At 34.0% G+C, this 21630-nt stretch overlaps 1 long non-coding RNA gene across 4 annotated transcripts in view; it reads right to left on the bottom strand.

The window, feature by feature from the left end:
* LOC140696904 (uncharacterized) overlaps nt 1-21630 on the bottom strand; it is a 404568-nt gene that overhangs the window by 125639 nt on the left and 257299 nt on the right. For 3 of the 4 annotated variants that reach the window (XR_012073556.1, XR_012073554.1, XR_012073555.1), the window contains exons 4-6: nt 7213-7445; nt 6662-6749; nt 5580-5674 (exon numbers count right to left, since the gene is read on the bottom strand). The exons of the other annotated variant lie outside the window; for it this stretch is intronic. This is a non-coding gene — a long non-coding RNA (uncharacterized lncRNA). Of the gene's footprint in view, nt 1-5579; nt 5675-6661; nt 6750-7212; nt 7446-21630 lie in introns of those variants that run through there. 4 annotated transcript variants of the gene reach the window in all.

Genomic DNA, 21630 nt, shown 5'->3' with positions numbered 1-21630 from the left:
TAGCAATGTTCTCGTAGGGCAGTCTACCCAGGCAATAGGAATAAAAGCAAAAATAAATAAATGGGACCTAATTAAACTTAAATGCTTTTCCACAGCAAAGAGAACCATAGGCAAAATGAAAAGACAACCTACAGAATGGGAGAAACTATTTGCAAGTAGGCAAAGGCTTAATTTCCAGAATATATAAACAGCACATACAACTTAGTAAGAAGAGAACCAAACAACCCAATCCAAAACTGGGCAGTAGACCTGAACAAGCAGTTCTCCAATGAAGACTACAAATGGCCAATAGGCACATAAAAAGTGCTCAGAATCACTAATTATCAGAGAACTGCAAATCAAAACTACAATGAGGTATTACCTCACACCATCCAGAATGGCCATCATTCAAAAGTCCATGAACAATAAATACTGGAGAGGATGGGGGAAAAAGGGAACCCTCCTACACTGCTAGTGGGAATGTAGTTTGGTGCAGTCATTATGGAAAACTGTGTGGAGATTCCTCAAAAAACTAAAAGTAGACTTACCATATGATTCAGCAATCCCACTTCTGGGTATATACCTGGAGGGAACCCTAATTCAAAAAGATACATGCACCCCAGTGTTCACAGCAGCACTGTATACAATAGCCAAGACATGGAAACAACCTAAATGTCAATTGAGAGATGACTGGATAAAGAAGTGTGGTATACACAATGCCATGAAACTAGAAGTCAACAGCAGAGAAACAAAGGAGAAAAAAAGGAAAGCATGGAGATTAAACAATATGCTATTAAAAAACCAGTGGGTCAATGAGAAAATCAAAGCTGAAATTAAAAAATACCTTGAGACAAATGAAAATGAAAGCACAACCACACAAAATTTATGGGACACAGCAAAGGCAGTGCTAAGAGGGAAGTTTATAGCGATACAGGCCTTCCTCAAAAAAGAAGAACAATCTCAAACAAACAATTTAACCTACCAGCTGAATGAACTAGAAAAAGAAGAACAAAAACCCCCAAAATGCAGCAGAAGGAAGGAAATAAATAAAATACAGGTTAAAAAGACCATAGAAAAAAATCAATCAAACCAAAAGCTGGTTTTTTGAAAAAGAAAATAAAATTGACAAAACCTCTGGCCAAACTCACACAGAAGAAAAAAGAGCACAAATTAGCAAAATAAGAAAGGATAATGGAGAAACTACAACAAATAAAATAGGAATACAGAATATCATACAAGAATATTATGAAAACCTCTATGGAACCAAACTGGAGATGGACAAGTTTCTGGAAATATACAGTCCACTATGACTGAATCAAGAAGAAACTGACCACTTGAACAAACCAATTACCAGAAATGAAATCAAAATAGCAATAAAAAAAAACCTCTCTACAAATAAAAGTCCAGGACCAGACGGCTTCACCGGGGAATTCTACCAGACATACAAAGAAGAAATCATACCAGTCCTCTCAAACTCTTCCAGATGACTGAAAAGGAGGGAATACTCCCAAACTCATTCTATTCATTCTATGAAGCCACCATCACCCTGATACCAAAACCAGGCAGACACTACCAAAAAAGAGAATTATAGGCCAATATTACTGATGAACATAGATGCCAAAGTCCTCACCAAAATATTAGCAAATAGAATCCAACAACACATAAAAAAGATTATACATCATGACCAAGTGGAGTTCATCCCAGGGACACAAGGCTGGTTCAACATACACAAATCAATCAATGTAATACATCACATCAACAAGAGAAAGGACAAAAACCACATGATCCTCTCAATAGATGCAGAAAAATCATTCGATAAAATTCAACACCCATTTATGATAAAAACTCTCACCAAAGCGGGTATAGAGGGAACATATCTCAACATCATAAAAGCTATATATGACAAACCTACAGTCAGCATAGTACTCAATGGTGCGAAACTCAAAAGCTTCCCACTAAAATCTGGGACAAGACAAGGATGCCCACTATCACCAGTCCTATTCAACACAGTCTTGGGAGTCCTAGCCAAAGTGATCATGCAAGAGAGAGAAATCAAAGGGATTCAAATTGGAAAAGAAGAGGTAAAAGTGTCACTATATGCCAACGACATGTTACTACACATAGAAAGCCCTCAAAGGTCCACACAAAAACTACTAGAGCTGATAGAAGAATTCAGCAAGGTAGCAGGTTACAAGATTAACGTTCAAAAATCAGTTGCATTTCTTTACACTAACGATGAATCAACAGAAAAAGAAAGTAAAGAAACAGTCCCCTTTAAAACAGCACCCAAAGTCATAAAATACCTAGGAATAAATCTAACCAAGGAGGTGAAAGAATTATACACAGAAAACTATAAACCACTGATGAAGGAAATTAAAGAAGACTTTAAAAAATGGAAAGATATTCCATGCTCTTGGATTGAGAGAATCAATATTGTTAAAATGGTCACACTGCCCAAGGCAATCTACAGATTTAATGCAATCCCTATCAAATTACCCAGGACATATTTCACAGAACTAGAACAAATCATAATAAAATTTATATGGAACAATCAAGCAAAGACCTAGAATTGCCAAAGCATTACTGGAGAGAAAGAAAGCCTGGAGGAATAACTCTTCTAGACTTCAGAAAATACTATAGAGCTACAGTCATCAAGACAGCATGGTATTGGTACAAAAACAGACATATAGACCAATGGAACAGAATAGAGAGCCCAGAAATGAACCCACAAACTTTTGGTCAACTCATCTTCGACAAAGGAGGCAGGAATGTACAGTGGAATAAAGACAGTCTCTTCAGCAAATGGTATTGGGAAAACTGGACAGCAGTTTAAACGAAGCTAGAACACTCCCTTACACCATACACAAAAATCAACTCAAAATGGATCAAAGACTTAAACATAAGACAAGATACAATAAACCTAGAAGAAAATGTAGGCAAAACATTATCTGACATACATCTCAAAAATGTTCTCCTAGGACAGTCTACTCAAGCAATAGAAATAAAAGCAAGAATAAACAAATGGGACCTAATGAAACTTACAAGCTTCTGCACAGCAAAGGAAACCAGAAGTAAAACAAAAAGACAACCTATGGAATGGGAGAAAATTTTTGCAAATGAAACCGACAAAGGCTTGATCTCCAGAATATATAAGCAGCTCATATGACTTAATAAGAAACAACCAAACAACCCAATCCAAAAATGGGCAGAAGACCTAAACGAGCAATTCTCCAAGGAAGACATGCAAATGATCAATAGGCACATGAAAAAAATGCTCAATATCACTCATTATCAGAGAAATGCAAATCAAAACTACAATGAGATATCACCTCACACCAATCAGAATGGCCATCATTCAAAAATCCACAAATGACAAATGCTGGAGAGGCTGTGGAGAAAAGGAAACCCTCCTTCACTGCTGGTGGGGATGCAGTTTGGTGCAGCCACTGTGGAAAACAGTATGGAGATTCCTCAAAAGACTAGGAATAGACTTACCATATAACCCAGGAATCCCACTCCTGGGCATATATCCATAAGGAACCCTACTTCAGGATAACACCTTCACCCCAATTTCATAGCAGCACTATTTACAATAGCCAAAACATGGAAACAGCCTAAATGTCCACTGACAGATGCCTGGATAAAGAAGATGTGGTATATCTATACAATGGAATACTACTCAGCAATAAAAACCAACAACATAACGCCATTTGCAGCAACATGGATGCTCCTGGAGAATGTCATTCTAAGTGAAGTAAGCCAGAAAGAGAAAGAAAAATACCATATGAGATCGCTCATATGTGGAATCTAAAAAAAAAAAAAAAACACAAATAAAGCATAAATACAAAACAGATATAAACTCACAGACATAGAATACAAACTTGTGGTTGCCAAGGGGGCGGAGGGTGGGAAGGGACAGACTGGGATTTCAAAATTGTAGAATAGATAAACAAGATTATACTGTATAGCATAGGGAAATATATACAAGATCTTATGGTAGCTCACAGAGAAAAAAATGTGACACTTAATATATATATGTTCATGTATAACTGAAAAATTGTGCTCTACACTGGAATTTGACACATTATAAAATGATTATAAATCAATAAAAAATGTTAAAAAAAAAAAGAAGTGTGGTATATTTATACAACAGAATACTACTCAGCCATAAAAAAGAATGAAATAATGCCATTTGCAGCAACATGGATGGACCTAGAGATCATAATTCTAAGTGAAGTGAGCCAGAAAGAAAGAAAAATACCATATGATATCATTTATATGTGGAATCTAAAAAAACAAAAACAAAAAACAAAAAAAGGACACTATGAACTCATCTACAAAACAGAAATAGACATGCAGACATAGTAAACAAACTTATAGTTGCCAGGGAAAGGGGATGTGAAGGGATAAATTTGGGAGTCTCAGATTTGCAAATGTTAGCTACTACATGTAAAAATAGATTAAAAACACAAGTTTCTTCCGTATAGCACAGGGAACTATATTCAGTATCTTATAATAACCTTATTGAAAAAGAATATGAAAATGAATATATGCATGTGTATGCATGAATGGGATATTGTGCTGTACACCAGAAATTGACACATTATAACTGACTGTACTGCAATTAAAAAAAACCCAAAAATCATACTGTCAGAATTGATGGATAAAAGTTAGATTTTAATAAAATTAGACCTTTTATTATTTTTTAATTTTATGTATATATTTTAACTTATCTTTTCATCTAGATAATTTTCAGACTCAGCACTTTCTTCTTAAAATGTTGTATAAAGTAACAATAAATCTGCAAAAAGTTTTAAGAAAAGGTGGGAGTTCATCTTTCTGGGTTGTGTACTGGGAAGAAGAAATGCTCAGCAGGACAATTTTTGAGGGCAATATAAAATCTTATTCTTTGTGCAATTTTCATCTATTACTGGCCCACAGATACCAGTAAACACACAGTGCAGAAAACCCAATGGTCTTAAGCACCTCCCCTAACCCCTTCCCCAACCCTACACAAAACTAGGAAGACTGTGAGGGCACTACATACTTCAGCATTTTGAAACTGTTAAAAACCTAAGAAGGAAAATGCAGCAAAAACATGTTTCTCAACCTTACAGGTATGTGGGTGTGACAGTACTGACTTTTTTGACGTCACAGGAACTATAACGTCTGAATTCGGTTTGACAGTTGGTTTTCCCCAGGCATTCCACTTTTGCATTCATCAAATGGTACTGTGTAGCATAAATAAACCCCAGCTTTCAGAAACAAGTAAACAGAAAAAGCTATCCCTGTAATAAAAATTTAAACAGAAACTGTCAACCAGTTATTTGCAGAGGCATATTCCCCTGATTTGATGTGAACTGAAGTTAATTTTGACTTCATATTTGCCATGAGTGCAGCTCCAATTTTGGTTGTTTTTTTTTTTCAACTTAAAGCAGATACAGACAAGATACAGGTACAGATATAGATATAGACACGTCACGAGGTAATGGGGGAGGTAGAGATAGAGGTTATGACAGAGATAGAGCTATAGAAACAGAGCTCATATAGGCTCTTGCTCTCTTGCTAGAGGACCTTTAATTATTGACTCACATCAGTGATTGAGGTGAACATTGCCCAGCGTTTTGATAATGCAGGTAAGTCAGGAAAGAACACATTTCTGGGACTGAATTTTGAATTCATTCTCTTCATTTTACTGTAAACAATAAGTCATAAGTAAAGTTTAAATTAGAAAAGGTTGCTATCACTCTATGACTGTGAAGGTGTTAAACTTTTATCAGTACCAGAGTTTTCCAAGCAAGTGATACATGTCACATTGCACATTATTTACCTTGCTGTGGAAAATGTAATCATGAAGGCCAATCAAATCAACCAATCATTATGCAGTTATTAAATAATAAAAACCATTATTAAACAGTAAAAACCAATCAGTGTACATATATGTGATGTCAGAAATATCTTCAACATTTAAAAATAGCTAACAATTTGGATTTACCACATGTATCTTTATAATCATTTTTAAAAATATCAATTTTAGTGGAACTAAATCAGAGTTATATAGATGTTCAACTATACATTTCTTCCTTTGGACTGTAGCAGAATTCCTCTGCAATTATATTTTACATGTCTTCCTCTAGATGTAATTTTTTTTTTAACAGTAAGCAGAAAATGCCCATGTGCTCATCTAGCACTACTCACACTAAATAGGTCACAACATATTTTATTGAATAATTGAGAGAGAAACCCCTAAATTTTCTTGAGAGACATCTAGTAGGGATAGAATGAAAAGAGCATAGGGTTGGAAAGAGGAAGGAGAACTCAATAAGAGGTGGAGAGTTTGAAATATAATGTGGAAGAGCATGTACAGTTAATTGCTTGCATGCTGTAATATCCTCTCCCTAGGTCCCTGTCATCAGTAAACATGGGTTACTGGTTCTCAATTATTCTGTGCCCTTCCATATAGGACAATAATATTTTCCAACCCTGTATGGACATGTGGCTGGGTTTACTTTTGACAATGCCATATGAGCAAAATAATGGATCATTTCTGACCAAAACTTATACAAACCAAGATCTGCATCCCTCACCTCTTTTTCCTCCTGCCCTTTGAAATGTTCTTGGTGGGAACTATTCTGGCAGCTTGCGTCTGGGAAAAAAGGTGTGGAATCGAGTTGCAACTAACCTGAGATGGGGATTCAGCATGAATTAAAAATAACTTTAGTTTTTATAAACCCCTGAGGTTGGACGATCACTTTTTACTGCAGCAAAACCTGTGATATAGAACACAAAGACTTTATGTACGTTTTATTAGTTTGTTTGCTTGTCTGCTTGTTTCATATCAGGTGACATTAACAGTCTGAGTATCACTTCTCTGGCAAAAGAGATAGATGGTATGTGTGTGTGTGAATATATATATTTTTATATATATGTACATATAAATCAACTATGCTTCAGTAAAAAAAAAAAGATGTAGGGAAGAAAGGTATAGCATAAGCAGGATGATGAAATTAATCCATAAACTAGAATATACACATGGAAGTAAGAGCACAGAATCCAAGAAAATCATGATAGCACAAGAGCTCCCCCTCACCCCATATCTTACAGAATTAATCAGAAAAGAATTAGAAGTTTTGTAACATACAGAATGGAAATTAGAGTCATTCTCAGTAGTAAAAATTTATGATATTAAGACTAAGATTATACATTAAGATATAAAAATTATTAATTACTTACTATATTTATTTGTTTTAAATGACAATATTTCTGGCATATGTCTAAAAAGAATCCTCCCAATTGCAATATTGTATCCATTTTTTTTTCTTCTGGTGTGATTAGCTGATCATCCTAACATCCATGAGTAAATCAACCTTCCTTGTTGGTAAAAATAATGGTTTATAGTAGTTGTTTGTTTCTTCTGTAGAACGTGTTAGGTTTAAGCAGTTTTTTCAGGATTCCAGACAAGTTTACTAAAAAAAAATTCAATGCATTAATGTTATAGTCATTAGAGAAGATGCAAAATGTTAAAAAAATAAAAAAAATAAAAAAACATTGTAACCTCCTTAGAAAGAATTCTATAATTGGTTTTGATTATTTTTTTATCTTGCAAAAAAGGTTTTGGAAAAACAAAAGAATGATACAAGTACAATAGCAATCCAAAGAAATTTACATAAGCTATTGGCAGAAGAGTTTCCAGTTACTGTTATTTATTTTTATTTGAGTCGTCATTGGTCTTACATATAAAATGAATTTATATTTTAAACATCATATCAGATTGTAGCATATACATCCCCTACAGTGATTTTTGAAGCACCAAAAAGGACATTAAAAAAATCAAGAATACTTATAGCTAAATATGATGCTTAACTGAAATTAGATAAAGTCAGTGATAGGATGAATTCCTCTACATAAATTATTTACAGCCAAGTGTATAACTATTAAGCATATTCTGTGCTACACCATGCTGGTTACAATTCCACCAAAGAGATGGGGCCTAAGAAGATATCTCACAGATAAAGGGAAAAAAATAAACCAAGAGTAGTCTGTGAAATAACTTAGCAAGTCTTGCTGGCCATTGTGGAGGTGTCCATTATGCAATGACCAAATGCATCTTGTCTCAGGATCAAATACTATGTAGAAATATCTGAAAAAGAACGCTTCATGGCAAAGTAGATATAAATATTCCAGAAAATGGAAGTGGTATAACATAGGATTCAGATTTCCATGTAACCACATTCAGGTTGAGATAAAGATAATATAAGCAGAGATTTTAAAGAATGAGAGCCAAGTTAGAAGCTAGGCTTAAAATAATGGAAATCCTTGAGGGACAGATGAACTCTTGATCACCATAAAAATTTTTGTGGGCTCTGTGGAGAGCCAAATAACTGTTGTTTAGTGTGTCTGTTGAGTAACTTTTCAACTGACTATTTTTAACACATTTCCGTTTAATTCTAAGCATCCTCGTCTTCCTTATCTATCCAATATTATCTGAAAACTCCACCATCACCATTTCAATTGCTTCTCTAACTCAAGAAATGTACCTTTCCAAATAGGATGGTATTTGCAGCAGCATGTTGTTTTCAAGTTTTGGTATAAAATATGGCTCTGCCAGAATTTCATACTGACTGGAAAGAGAACGTGTATTTGTTTGTTTTGTGTATCATACAGATCAATTAATTTTGTTTGTAGAAAAGATTAACCCTCCTTTATCTGGAGAACAGTAAATTTAAAATTGGTAAACATATTAACATGTAAATTAGAACAAAATACTTTCAGCAATATTGCTTCTTAAAATAATTATTATGTGGTTCTACAATTTAAATCATTGTTGGAAGAATTTGGATGATTTTCTGTTCTTTACTCAAACTGCTACACTTCAATGAAAAATCACATCAGAGACTTAAATATAGAAAACAGTTAAAATTTCAAGTGCTTTAAAATCTCTAATAACATACAATGTAGTTAACTGTAGATTATTTCTATACTAAAATTTCACATGTTTTCTATACAATGATAATATGTTCTCGAACAACCAAACCAGCAAATCATGCTGTAAATATTTGGTAAAATACTCCATCTGTCCATGTCAAATATATACCTTTATGTTTCTAGCCAGTTCTCTCTTGGAAAGTAAAATTCAGTGTTTAAAGTAGATGGCGAATTTATGAATGTCACTCAGGTTTTGTTATGATTGGGCTCTGCCAAGATTTTACTCTACATTAAGCACCAAGCTCACAAGTTTTCATACCTTCTCACATATCTGATCTAAACTTACTTAGATTTGCTATGAATTTTCTTGTAGTCTAATCACTGATAAGAAAACTATTTATCAAACTAGAACATCTATAAGTTTCCACAAGTATAAATTTAAGTGTAACTTAGGTTATACAAAGATAATGTTTCCTGAAACATTTTGAAAATAAATTGGGAAAAAAATTCTCCTTTCTCAGCATTTTCCCTCTATACTCACTTTTCCTTTACATTTGGTTGTGCCTCTTTGTTTTCCTTCTTCTTTTTCTACCCTCCTTTTTTAAAATTTCCATTCATAATCCTAATTTCTGCCTTAAGACAATGGAAAAAATCTCAAATCATATAATTATGTTATCTTATTTGACTACTTATTTAGCTCTCCTTAGCTAGGAACAGCTGAAAAGGAATGGAGGAAGCTATCGTGAACACGTTTTACTGCTGTTAAAAGTCACGTTATCTGAGATGAGTTTGACCTTACTCTAACTGTTTATTTCTATTATTTCAATGGATATTTTGGGGCAACACTAAAGGAATTGTTTTGAGTTTTTCAACGGTAAAGCACATGGTTGGTGCTATTAGTTTCTGGCAGAGTCTCCAGATCTTCAGTAATTGTTTTCTGTACTTTGTCCTGAATTTAGAACAGATAATGGTAGGACCTTGCCTTTTGTGTGCACATGAATAAAGTGAGTGCCAGAAGGTGGGTGACTCTCAAAATGGAAAAGCTTACGTATCAGAGAGTTCTGCTAGAAACACTAATTTTGTCTCCTTCTACTATAGAAATACTTTACCAGGTCCAGAAGAATACACTGGATCCAGATGGTGACCAGAAGTTTGTGTGACAAAGTCACCGTATTGGCATATTTTATAGGTTTCGATGTTTTTTTAAATAATATCTATAACTGATCATTTTTCACCTCAGAGCCAAGATGCTTGTTAAGGTCATAATATTCTCTTGTATACATCTGCACTAACGCATCTGTCTTCTTGTCTAAATACCTCCTCTTCAGTAGTTGTAATGAATTCTGTCTTACATATAGGTGAAGCAAGTGAATTATTTATTCACAAGTTCAATACAATGAATATTTGTAAAACCATAATAGAAAAATTTGTGCCACTTAGGCAATGTACATATTGTAAAATAATGATATAATGTAGTATATCTGTTATAAAACATAAACAAATATAAATTCACAAGTATAAATATAACTTTATAACTATATATATAATTATATCCACACATTTATGTGACTATATAAGTGTAAGTGTATATATATATGTATATATATATAAAACAATAATAAGCAAACTAAGTTATGTAAGCTTTTATTATAATTTTGACATTTTGTCTTCACACATGTTATCAACTCCACTTTTCAGCACAAGGAAATGGTTATTATCTTTCCTGAACAGTAATGTATTATTCTATTTAAAACTAAATCCAACTTGACATTTCTATGTACAAACCTTTTCAGGTGTTTATGGGATGTGCTGATCTCATTACACCTGGGCAGCTGTCACCAAACAGTATCAGCAGCAAAAGTATATGGCGCTCTGAATGCTAAGTATGGGACTCTGCCCGTCTAAATGCACTGTACCTGACGTCTGGAAGCCACCATCTGGGCAGCAAGGGCATGCCTCCAGATTCTTAGTATTGCAGACATTAAAAGCCTCTTGAACTAAAAGCTGAGTAGGTAGCAGGAAAATTTGCCCCTGGGAATAGGGACAGGTGGCAACCATTTCTACCAAAGCATGTTGACAGAAGAAAGTGCCTACATTCAAATAATTTCTGAATCTGAGCCAAGAACTGCCTGATCCCTTTGCCAACTAACAGTTCACTATTCAGCCTTCTCACCTGCTCTGTTCTCTTGGGAGCTACGCAAGCAGCAGCTACCAGCTGCCCTGCTGGAGATGGTTCTGTTGTGCCACTAGAGCAAAGTTGGGCTGAGAACCAGTGAGTGTGAACACCAGATAGATCAATACAAAGGTAAACATTTACATTGTTATTCTTCTTTGCTATTTGCGCTCTTCTGGAAAGAAATAAATGTATGCAAAAGATGTGAGCAAAAGGCCTTTAGAACAGAATCTATTTTTTTTCAGGAGCTTTATTGTACACATTAAAAAATATAGTGAAGGCTAATTAGGTTGCATAATTAATCTCTACACATAGTAAACATTCATTAAGTTGGTAAATACAAAAACTCACACTGATCAATTTTCTTTAAAGATTGTTCCTGTCTCTGCTAGTTTCTGATTCCTTTTCTTTGCTTTTCTTTTCTTCCTTTTCTTTTTCCTGATTACATAAAGATTAGGAGCTACTCTCTTTCTCAGCAACCATCTTTCTATTTCCCTGCTACATAAAGAATGGTTCATGGACCAGCAGCAACAGCATCATCTGGGAACTGGTTAGAAACTGCAAAATCTCAAGCCCAACCCTAGACAGGCTGAAGCCAAATATGCATTTTTATCAAGACATTTATGTCTTCCTAATACATGTTTATGCTGGTTAATATTGTCCAGGGTCAGCAATTCTCCAGATTGGGATCACATTAAAATCACCTGAAAAACCAGTAGTGCCTGGGACACATTGCCAGATTTTGATTTAACTGATCGGGGAAAATGCCTTAGAATCAGTGTTTTTCAAATATTCCTGAGGTGGTTCTAATTCACGTTTGAGAAACAAAGCTATACATGGATTCCTAAGATGTATTCTAAAAAGCTTAAATCTAAGCATACATTAGGAAATTCAGTTCTTACACAATTGTGAAAATAATATCTGGATCTAGAACAGAATTACAGGAAAGAGGAACTGATTTTGGTAGAGAAAAATCCCTTTGGTAGATTACAGAAGAATTGTAAAACAAGGAGGTTTTTAACTGACTATAAATAATTTATATTAAAGATCAACTGTGCTCTAAGACTTGAATTTTGAAAGGATATATTGAATTGATAATAACCTTCTGTAACTCATTAATAACTATAAAAATAAATTATTTTTAAAGGTAGACTTTTACAGTGGTGAGAATTTTTTTAAACAATCTTCAGTAAAATATTGTAAGGCTAAGTAAAACATTAGTTTTATGAATATGAGGCCATTTCACTATGTTTATTAAAAAAATGAGATCACTCATTCCACTAGGAAATAGAAAAATAATCTGTTAGACCTGGAACAGTTTTTCCAGAATCTATTGGACTGAATTTTAAACAAGTAACAATGATGTAATCATTCTAATTCTGTATGAGGAATGTACAGAAATTAAAAGATACTGCTATGCAAAGTACAAAACAGTACCATCTTTCAATTCTTTTATTTCACCTTGTGGAAACCTGGATATTTGTTATAGAAAATATGAGAGAATTACTAAAATACATTATTAAACTCATGTAAAATAGAAAGTATTTGTCCAAGGTGGCACTATAGATACCAAAACTGTGTCTTTTTATGAATCATCCATGAAGAAGTACAAAGACAACAGGAAAATGTAAGAATATTGGCATATAGGTTGTTAGGTATATTTAGTTCTTATTTAAAGAAATTTTAAAACACTTATTAGTTTCTCATAAAATTTACATGTTTATAGATATTATTGACAGAAGATAACAATGAAATTGCAAAATAAAATTACAAACACCACTGTGTGTTTCAGTAACAAGGTATTATACCAAGAAACTTATGAAATTGACCAGCTAATTACCTGATATCTAGTATGCTCTTTAAATTCACATTAGAACATCTTTCATATTTTCTTTGAACAAAGTCTTATCAATTGATACTTTATGATATAAAATAATTATAACTTCCAAAATTTTATGTAGACAAAGGTAGCCGCAAAATGCATAACTCAATTTTATAACCTCAATTGTAAATATGACTATATTTACAAATGATGTGATTTAAATATATAAGGCTCAAAAATATGTACCTAAGTTAAAACTAATTCCTGTCAAGAAACAGATTTCTTACTATGTAATTTTCTATATTTATTATACTTCCTGCATTATATATTCAGTCTTTAACAGTACATTGTTTTCTTGAAAATCTTAGCTTTTGGCAGTTACTGATATAGTAAGGGGTAGAAAATGAGAAGAGAATATTAATGAAGGTAATGCTTAGAAGAGCAAATCTCATAATGAAGCTTTGTTAAGGCTCTGACTCTATCTTGAGATTAATTCACTTGAAAGTATGATGTTACTTATTGAAAAAATATCCTTTTGAGGAAATGTAGCTGCTTAGAACACAATTCTATTCCATTACAAGAAAACATCGTCAAACAAAATTATAGCTGTGAAGCATTTGGACATGCACTTAAGAATAATTTTTGCAAAACTACTATGTACCAAATTCTGTTCTAGGCACTTGATAAATAAAAATGCAACAAGGTATAAATTCTAAGGCGCTAACATTCTCTTAGGAAACTCAGCAAATTACAAAATAAGTTAATTTCAGGGAGTGATAAGTGCTATGAAGAAAAGGTAGGTGATAATGTTAATATGCTACCCATGGACTTATACAGATTTGATTTGTGGTGTAACCATCATTTGATGAAGATTTCAGTTGATTCCAGTGTTGTACTATTACAAGTAAAGCTGCTAATATTTGTGTTCATGACTTTACATGGACATATGTTTTTATTTCTTTTGGCTAAAAACCACAAGTGGATTGCTGAGTCCTATGTTGGTAGTAACTAATATAACTTTAGCCATAAGGATGATACTCTCAAAAGACGTACAAACAATGTGTGAATATGGACTTCAAATAAGTCTTGAATGATTCGGTTTAACTATATATTAATAATAATAGTAAGATCGTAATGTATGTTGTTTTTAAAGAGAAGGTACAGTTTTTTTCAGAAAAGAATGTAGACATGTGTTGTCATTCAGACATGTTAAGAGAACCAGTCATCATCTCTACCCTGCAGAGTCACCTCAAGGTGACTAATGGAAAATTACCTCTATAATTAGAACTAATTATTACATATAGAGCAAAGGCTATATTTATTTCAATCGTATTTTTGCATCCCTTTATTTTAGTGGTAGATAAAATATAAAATATTTAAGTAAATGTTTTAAATTCTTTAAACCTTCAACTCTGACTTTTCCTTGCTAGGGAGGTTATTAAGCTATACATTATTACTCTAATTCTTATGATGTTATTAGCATTTTCACATGGCAGATATTATTATTCTAAAGGGAAATATCAACCTTCCTAAGGAATGAACAGAAGAGTAATATTGGAGAAGAGAGAGGGTCATTATAATAGGAGTAGATACAGAATGAAATAGAGGGTACCAATATTGAAAATTTTCCACTATATATTTTCAAAAAAGGTTTGGACAATTTATATGCTATGTTGAAGATCTAAAAATGATTTTACAGGAAGAAGTAATAAAACGTCTAGAGACCTCTTCTTGATGGAAGGTCTGCTGTCAAGAGTAGACTGTGGAGCCTGCTTTATAACAAAAGGGAAAAAACTTTGGGCCTTCAGGGCACACACTATTTTTTTTTTTTTAATTTAACCAGTATTGGAGCATTCTGGGAAGTTATCTCATTAGGGAATCCAATATTTTCTTTTACATTCAACTTGATTTATTGAGTTTCTTGCATTCTAGGAAGTGCATAGTTTTCTTACAGGAAAAAAAAAAAAGGTTTTCATGTTGATTTGTTTCAGTTCTCATCTTCTCTCTCTGTAGGAAGTTATTTAGCTAATTAGGCCTGCTTAGATTATTGAGAACTGCAAGGTGGTTCTGCAATAGCCCATGAGAAGCAAATCAATGCTACAGTTTGACATGCATGTAAAATCATAACTGCTGTGTAGACAAAGTTTGCTTCACTTTCCTACCTCATTGACATTTGCCCAGTTACAAGGAGATCATCCTACCACCAGCAGGGAACCTTGAAAACACCGTGTCTGACTTTTTTAACAGACTTTTATTCCAAGCTGTTTAAAACACAATATTAGTTCATATCACCCTCTTCTTTTTAAATTAGGAAATAATACAAATACTTTAAAATATTACTTTTTATTGATGTGTATAGCTTAAAAGAAATTTCATCATATTATGTGCAAAGGAATGGACTTAAACCTTGCTTACTCTATTGCAAAATATATATTAAAAATTTATTTAAAAGTTAATTTTGATATAATATAAATCACACAAACATGACTTTTCCAAAAACCAGATGTGGTAAACTTAATAACAAACAGGGTTATGGAGATCATATTGAAAATAGAGATGACTTTAGCATCATTTTAAATTTAAAATCAATGGAAATTAGTGACTAATGATTTGTAATGGTTAAAAGAAAACATACACTTAATATTTGAAGAATGAATGAGTGAGATACCAGTGAGGCTTCTAATAAGAGATGTTCATATTGTAATAAATTAGGAATAAAGAACCCATGTCTTAAGTGGTGATTTTCTGTGTTTATATGTGTGTTTGTTCAAATATAGAATTAGAAATTAGATGCTAGGTGAATGCTAGAAATAGGGCATTTTTGCCTTCATTTTAATTATTCAACAAAAAAGCATAGATATATGACATAAAATTTTGAAATTATGTTTAGTTGCATGCAGCAAAAATACATGGGTAGGAAGTGGGCCTCAATAATCTCCATGTAAATAAATCTATTCTAGGTGCCAGCATTCACATCTCAACATGGTTTTGTTATTCTTGACCCTGTTATCAGTAAATGGAACCTCTTGTGAATTGAAAACGGTGTTTCTCTGTGGCAAATAGTCCAAAAGATAAAGTAAAAAATAATAACAAAAATTACCAATCAGGATACAAGAGTAGGAAAGATTGCTAAGAAAATATTGGTCTTAGCCAGATAATACTTTTACACACATTGAAGGCAGAATGCCCTTAATGTATCTAAAGTTACTCTACAATGATGACTTGAATAAGTAGGTTACACATCATTGTTTTAAAATAATGAAAACTATGATGGGATCTCCCAGTGTAAAAATTACTTAGCGAATCACAGATGAAATTTTAGAAAAAGTTGAAAAAGCATTAATCATGTATTAAGAATATATATGCACATGGAACCTTGAATCAATATGACTGTGATTTTGGAAAACAATACAAATCTTAGGTAGACAACTTCATGAAGTTTCAGGCAGAGATGAGGCCACTGAAGTGAACATTACTTTGGCTAAATGTTGATTTGAATATGTTAAGAGAGATATTTCTTCCAATAAACTAAAATGTAAGGGAAATGGTATTAACTATGTGTCACAAAATGATTTCTGAAGATCTAAGCATGCCCACAGGCAAGAAGGATTACTGGCTGGAATGAATGTTGAAATCAGTGAAAACAGTCTTATGGAATGTAATGGCTTCTTGAACATGTATTAATACTAGGAGGGGAGGGAATGTCAGGATTTAATTTAGCAAATGACATTTCCATCAGTTATAATCTACTAATTAAATGGAAGACGCATGAAATAGCACTGGCCTTGGATCTCTACATGGTAATTTGTAGAGATTATTATATTTGTAAAAGATAGCTCCCAGTCATTGTGTTTTCAAAAGAACCCATGATGTGTATAAATCATCCCTACTGGTACTTCTGATGGGTCAGAAAGTCAAGAGAAGGAACACTGTGCCACCTGGGTGACACTGCCTGTGTTCTACAGCTTATACGTTTTATTATGACACTTATTCAAACTGTTGATTGATTGTTCTATATTCATCTTACTAATTTTCAGATTTTTAGATATAATTTTATGGCTAATATTACTAAAGTCCATCTACAATGCCCACTGTTGAGTATATTTAGAATCCTTAAATCTGAAAATTTTACCTTGATTTGTATTTATAGACACATTAAGTGTATAATCTGTTTTATTGTTTAATGGGGGGTACATAAAAATATGTGATTTGGGGTATTTGCGGGTTTTGGAAAAGTCCATGAAGTCAAACATATCCTGACAAAAAGATCTTAAACCAAAATAGTTCAGTGGGTTGGAGGGTGGAGAGAAAGACTGAAGATTCTACGGAATGCTCAAAATTGGGGGAATTAGATTAACAGAATCATGAGAAATAGTTAAGGAAATGCAAGACAGGTAGATGACAAATAGATAGGGGAGTGAGCCAGCCCAGGTCAATGTAAGTGTCAGCTAAATAGTGTAGAAGTTAATAATGGATAGTCGGGCCATACAGCTTATATAACATTTTTACATGAAAGCAAAACTTCAAAATTTAGATCTCCATTTGATATCATCTCTGTATTTAAGGGATCCATGCAGAACACTTACTATGATAATTCAAGTGTTTATTCTGAGGAGTTATGGGCAAAATAAAAATCATTAAGTGAAACTATAAATATGTATGTAAATCTGAAAGCACAAAGAACAAAGTGTTGGACTGAAAATGAAAATGCGGCACTACTGTCAGCAATTAGCGTTAATTTTTATTCCAGGTTTTCATCTGAGTGCCCCTAATTTCTTTTAAATGGCATATTCTGCCAAGTCCAACATTCTTGCCTGCAGCTTTACTGTCAAATATTACCAAATGCAAGCCAGAGGGGGAAAAAGAGGAACTACCCCTCACTATCCCCTGACTCAAGATGCCATGAACAAGGTTCTTGACATCACAGAGAGATGACTCAAAGGATCTCACCTCATAGCCCCACCTCTCCACATCACTTAAGGCTGGAACTAAGCTACCTCTACTTAGTTTCTTTGCTACTGAGACACAACTATTTATGCACAAAACGAGTTCACTTCAAATAGAGTTTTCTAAATAAAACACTGGTAACCTTTCAGAACAATGGCATTTTTGAAAAAACATACTATGTTTTTTTTCAAGCTTAAGTACACTAATTTACTCTGAAAGATCACACACCTCCTATTTTTACATAAAGTAAACCATTTTAATTTAAGTGCTTTCTGAAGTGTCCTGGTAGTTTCGCACGTACTTTTCCTGGAATTTTTTATATACACAATTACAAATTATGAGATAACTATATGAAATCTACTTATGTTTGCAATTTATTCATTTTGAATACAAACAAAATAATGTAGGCCAGCCTGCAGTAATGAATGTGTAAACATGACTAGATCAAGGAGAGATCAACCAAGATAGTATGGACATGTTTCTGTCAATGCACATCTTGTTGGAAATAATACACAGGACCTAATTAACTACCACTGTTCCTTGTCTAAATATATAGCTCTTCATGGAAGTAGCCTCAATAAGCCAATTTTTTTTTCTGAACAACTATAGTGGCAAATATATGTACATTTCTACTGTTGTGTTGTTATCCATCTAGACAGAGAGAGATAGATACATAGATGTATTCCCCTAGATTATTATTTTTGTAAATCTAGCAAGTTACACTTATATCCCTTCCTTAGGAATTCTGAGGTCTCAGCACTGGCTAGCTGAAGTTATAATTATATTTTGCTTCTAGGCTTCTTGGGAAGAGCTTTGAAAGGGGATTTGGGACTGACAGCGCTCAGAGCAAAAAGATCAAAACTCTGGAGGAATTACAAGTCAGAAAAAACTAACGGGGACTCAAGAAATTGCCTTTACAGACCTATCAGTAAAGAAGAGTTTCAGTTGCACTTGGTTCCTGTTATTCAAATTTCTTGTTCTTCAAAATAAAATGGGGAAATTAGAAGTTTTCTGGGAGTAGCTGAGATAATGAGAGGCCACAAACTAGGGGAAACGAGGCAGGACCACTATTCTTAGTGGAAAGAGAAGGTTCACAATTATGGTGACAATTTTGCAAGTGTGGTTATTAAAGAGCAAATCTAAACAGTAAAAAATACTATAGGGAAAATGGACACTGGATTATTTTTCTGTTTGTTTTAGGACCAGGCTTTCCAGTATTTACTTGTAAAATGTAGCCTATACTGGTTTATGCCTTAACCTCCAGTTATTTCCTACAAAATGTCAACAACTGATACTAAACAGCACTACGTCTTGTGGGATTATTCTTGGATCACTATACGAGTAAAAAGTAAGAGTGGCCATATTGCGAGATTACATACACACATGAAATCATGCAATCGTCTTTTAGTGTAACTCTTTTTGAAAGCTACACTGTTTTGCTTTGAAAGTAACTGAAATTATTGTAAAAGGTTAGAGTGAATAAAGGAGCACTACTGGGATCCGATGAGTCTAAGAGTAAAATTTAAAAGGACTTTGAAGTATGTAGAAGAAATCATTAATCAACTAGCTAGCAGCGGCGGGTCTATTCTCAGACTCTACATGAATAACTGATGACCTTGCCATCGTCTTCTTACAGCCCGCCACCTACCCACTTGACCTCCTTCACCCCTGCTCATGTGCCAGGCTGAAATGGCAGGAAGAACATCTGGGCATCTTGCCTACCCTGAGCCTCCAGGGCTCCTGTTTCTGCTTTGAGCTTAATCTTTATTTAACCTTTGTGTTAATGATGAAAGATGGTCTCTCTGTCAGCAGTTCTCCACCTACAGTGCACTTTTGTCACTAGTTCCCAATTTAGACACGTAGGGATCGGGAAGCATGACTTTGCCAACCTCTGTGATTTTTTTTTCTTTCTGTTTTCTTCCTCAAATTCCAGTAGAGCTTCATCTCTTGACCTTAAATATGAGAGTGTTGAGTCAGATTCTCCTTGTGCATTAAATGCTCTCTCAGCATAAAACTGGCATCACAGGAAGACGTGTTAACTTCTAGCACATCGAGATGTCTCTGATCAAATCACATTATCAAAAGTTGTAAACGTTTCAACTTTCAACAGTGATGGTGACTCCTCTTGAGAGGCTAATGCACAGAAAGCTCTGACTCATTGTTTCAGTGGAACCTTTAGTTTATTTAATAAGATACATTTTTCAAAGCATAATGAGGGAAGCAAAGCCTTTTTGGTGCATGCACCATAAAATTTAGGTATTAGGTACTTTTCCACTAGCCAAAACAATGCAGAAGCTAAGGAAAGTGCTACCTGGAGAAAAAGGAGGAGGCAACTTGGCAAACCACTTTTGCAGATTCTGGAGTTAATTAGTTATTTTTCAGTGAGAGGTGAACACATGCTGAGTTTTGCAGCTCAAGCAGAGAAATGAAATATCTATTAGTAAGCATTTAAAGAAACTAAAGATGGTACATTTTTTTCCCCAAAAAAGTGAAAAAAAATATTCTGTAACAAAGTTGTAAATAATTGTATATAGTAATGTTTTTCTCATTATATTAACAGCCAGAACATCAGCTGGAAGAAATAAACAGCACTAGAGTATGTTTACCTTGGGCAGAGTTCATACTTGATCAGCAATGATAAGTTCCTCTGAGAAGATAATTGTTTCTCGCCAGACAGCTCACAAGCATCAGGCTGCTTGGCACCCAGACCTAAGAGCCATAACCTCTATTGATTAATGTCAGTCCACATTATCACTATCAGTTAAACAACAGCTATTTTCAAAGCCATGCATATTAATGAAGTGAAATGAAAAATGTCTCTCATCTGAGCTTCCATAACAGTAATATAAGCACATCGGCCTTTATGTAGAAGGAATATGATAGGAAAGAAAAACACATGGGGAGGGTATCGTCACAGAAGTGTCAACCGGGATAAAAAAAGATGAAAGACGTCAATCCAGCACACCCGTGTCAGGCTGCAAAGTTACCTCAAAACACTTCTTTGCTATACCTCATTTTCCTTCCCTCCAGATCATTCTCCTCCTCATTCTCCCAGAACAGGACCACTGACTCTCCGTACAGTTCAGAACCTATTTCAGTCCCTCAAAGATCTGCTTATTCTAACCCCCTTACCTGACGTTTGGATTTTTTTTTTTTATCAAAGTGACTTCTCCCTTATTCAGCTACCATTCCTGTGATACCACTTATTCTGTCCTCTTCATGGATATGTGACTGACCCAGTCCCTCAAAAATGGTTACTAATTCAAACAAGTACCATATGTAACAGGAAAAGAACAGACAATTCTGAGAGCTGGTAGAGCTGTGGTTTATCTGATTGTTCACTGAAGTGGATTTCTTTGGTAAATGGCCTGATTTGGGTCCGGAGGGTTCTTATACTATGTGTCCCAATCTGTATTTCGGGCTATTGCCATTTTAATAACTGGGGTATGGATGGCAACTTCGTTGGACCTCTCTAAAGTGTTACATGCCTAAGGAACAATACTGAATTAACAGGGGTGCAATGGAAACTGAAGATCAGATGTTCAACCCTACCCCTATCTTAGAAAACTTGGCACTGCATAACTGCCTTGGAACATGGATGTCACCTAAAGAAAAAGAGGAGTGGGATCTAAAATTTTGTTGAATTAAGACTTCAAATGTATTGAATTTAATTTTGTCAAGTGGTGGGCTTTGAAAGGCTTACCAATTGAAAAGAAATTTCATCATTGGCTTATTTACATTTTCAAACTAAGACTTATATTCTCTCTAAATCGATAACAATTAG

Source organism: Vicugna pacos, chromosome 6 (assembly GCF_048564905.1).
Source record: "Vicugna pacos chromosome 6, VicPac4, whole genome shotgun sequence".
Lineage (NCBI taxonomy): Eukaryota > Metazoa > Chordata > Mammalia > Artiodactyla > Camelidae > Vicugna > Vicugna pacos.
Note: the sequence above shows the minus strand (reverse complement) of the source record. Positions and strands in the feature narration are given on the sequence as shown.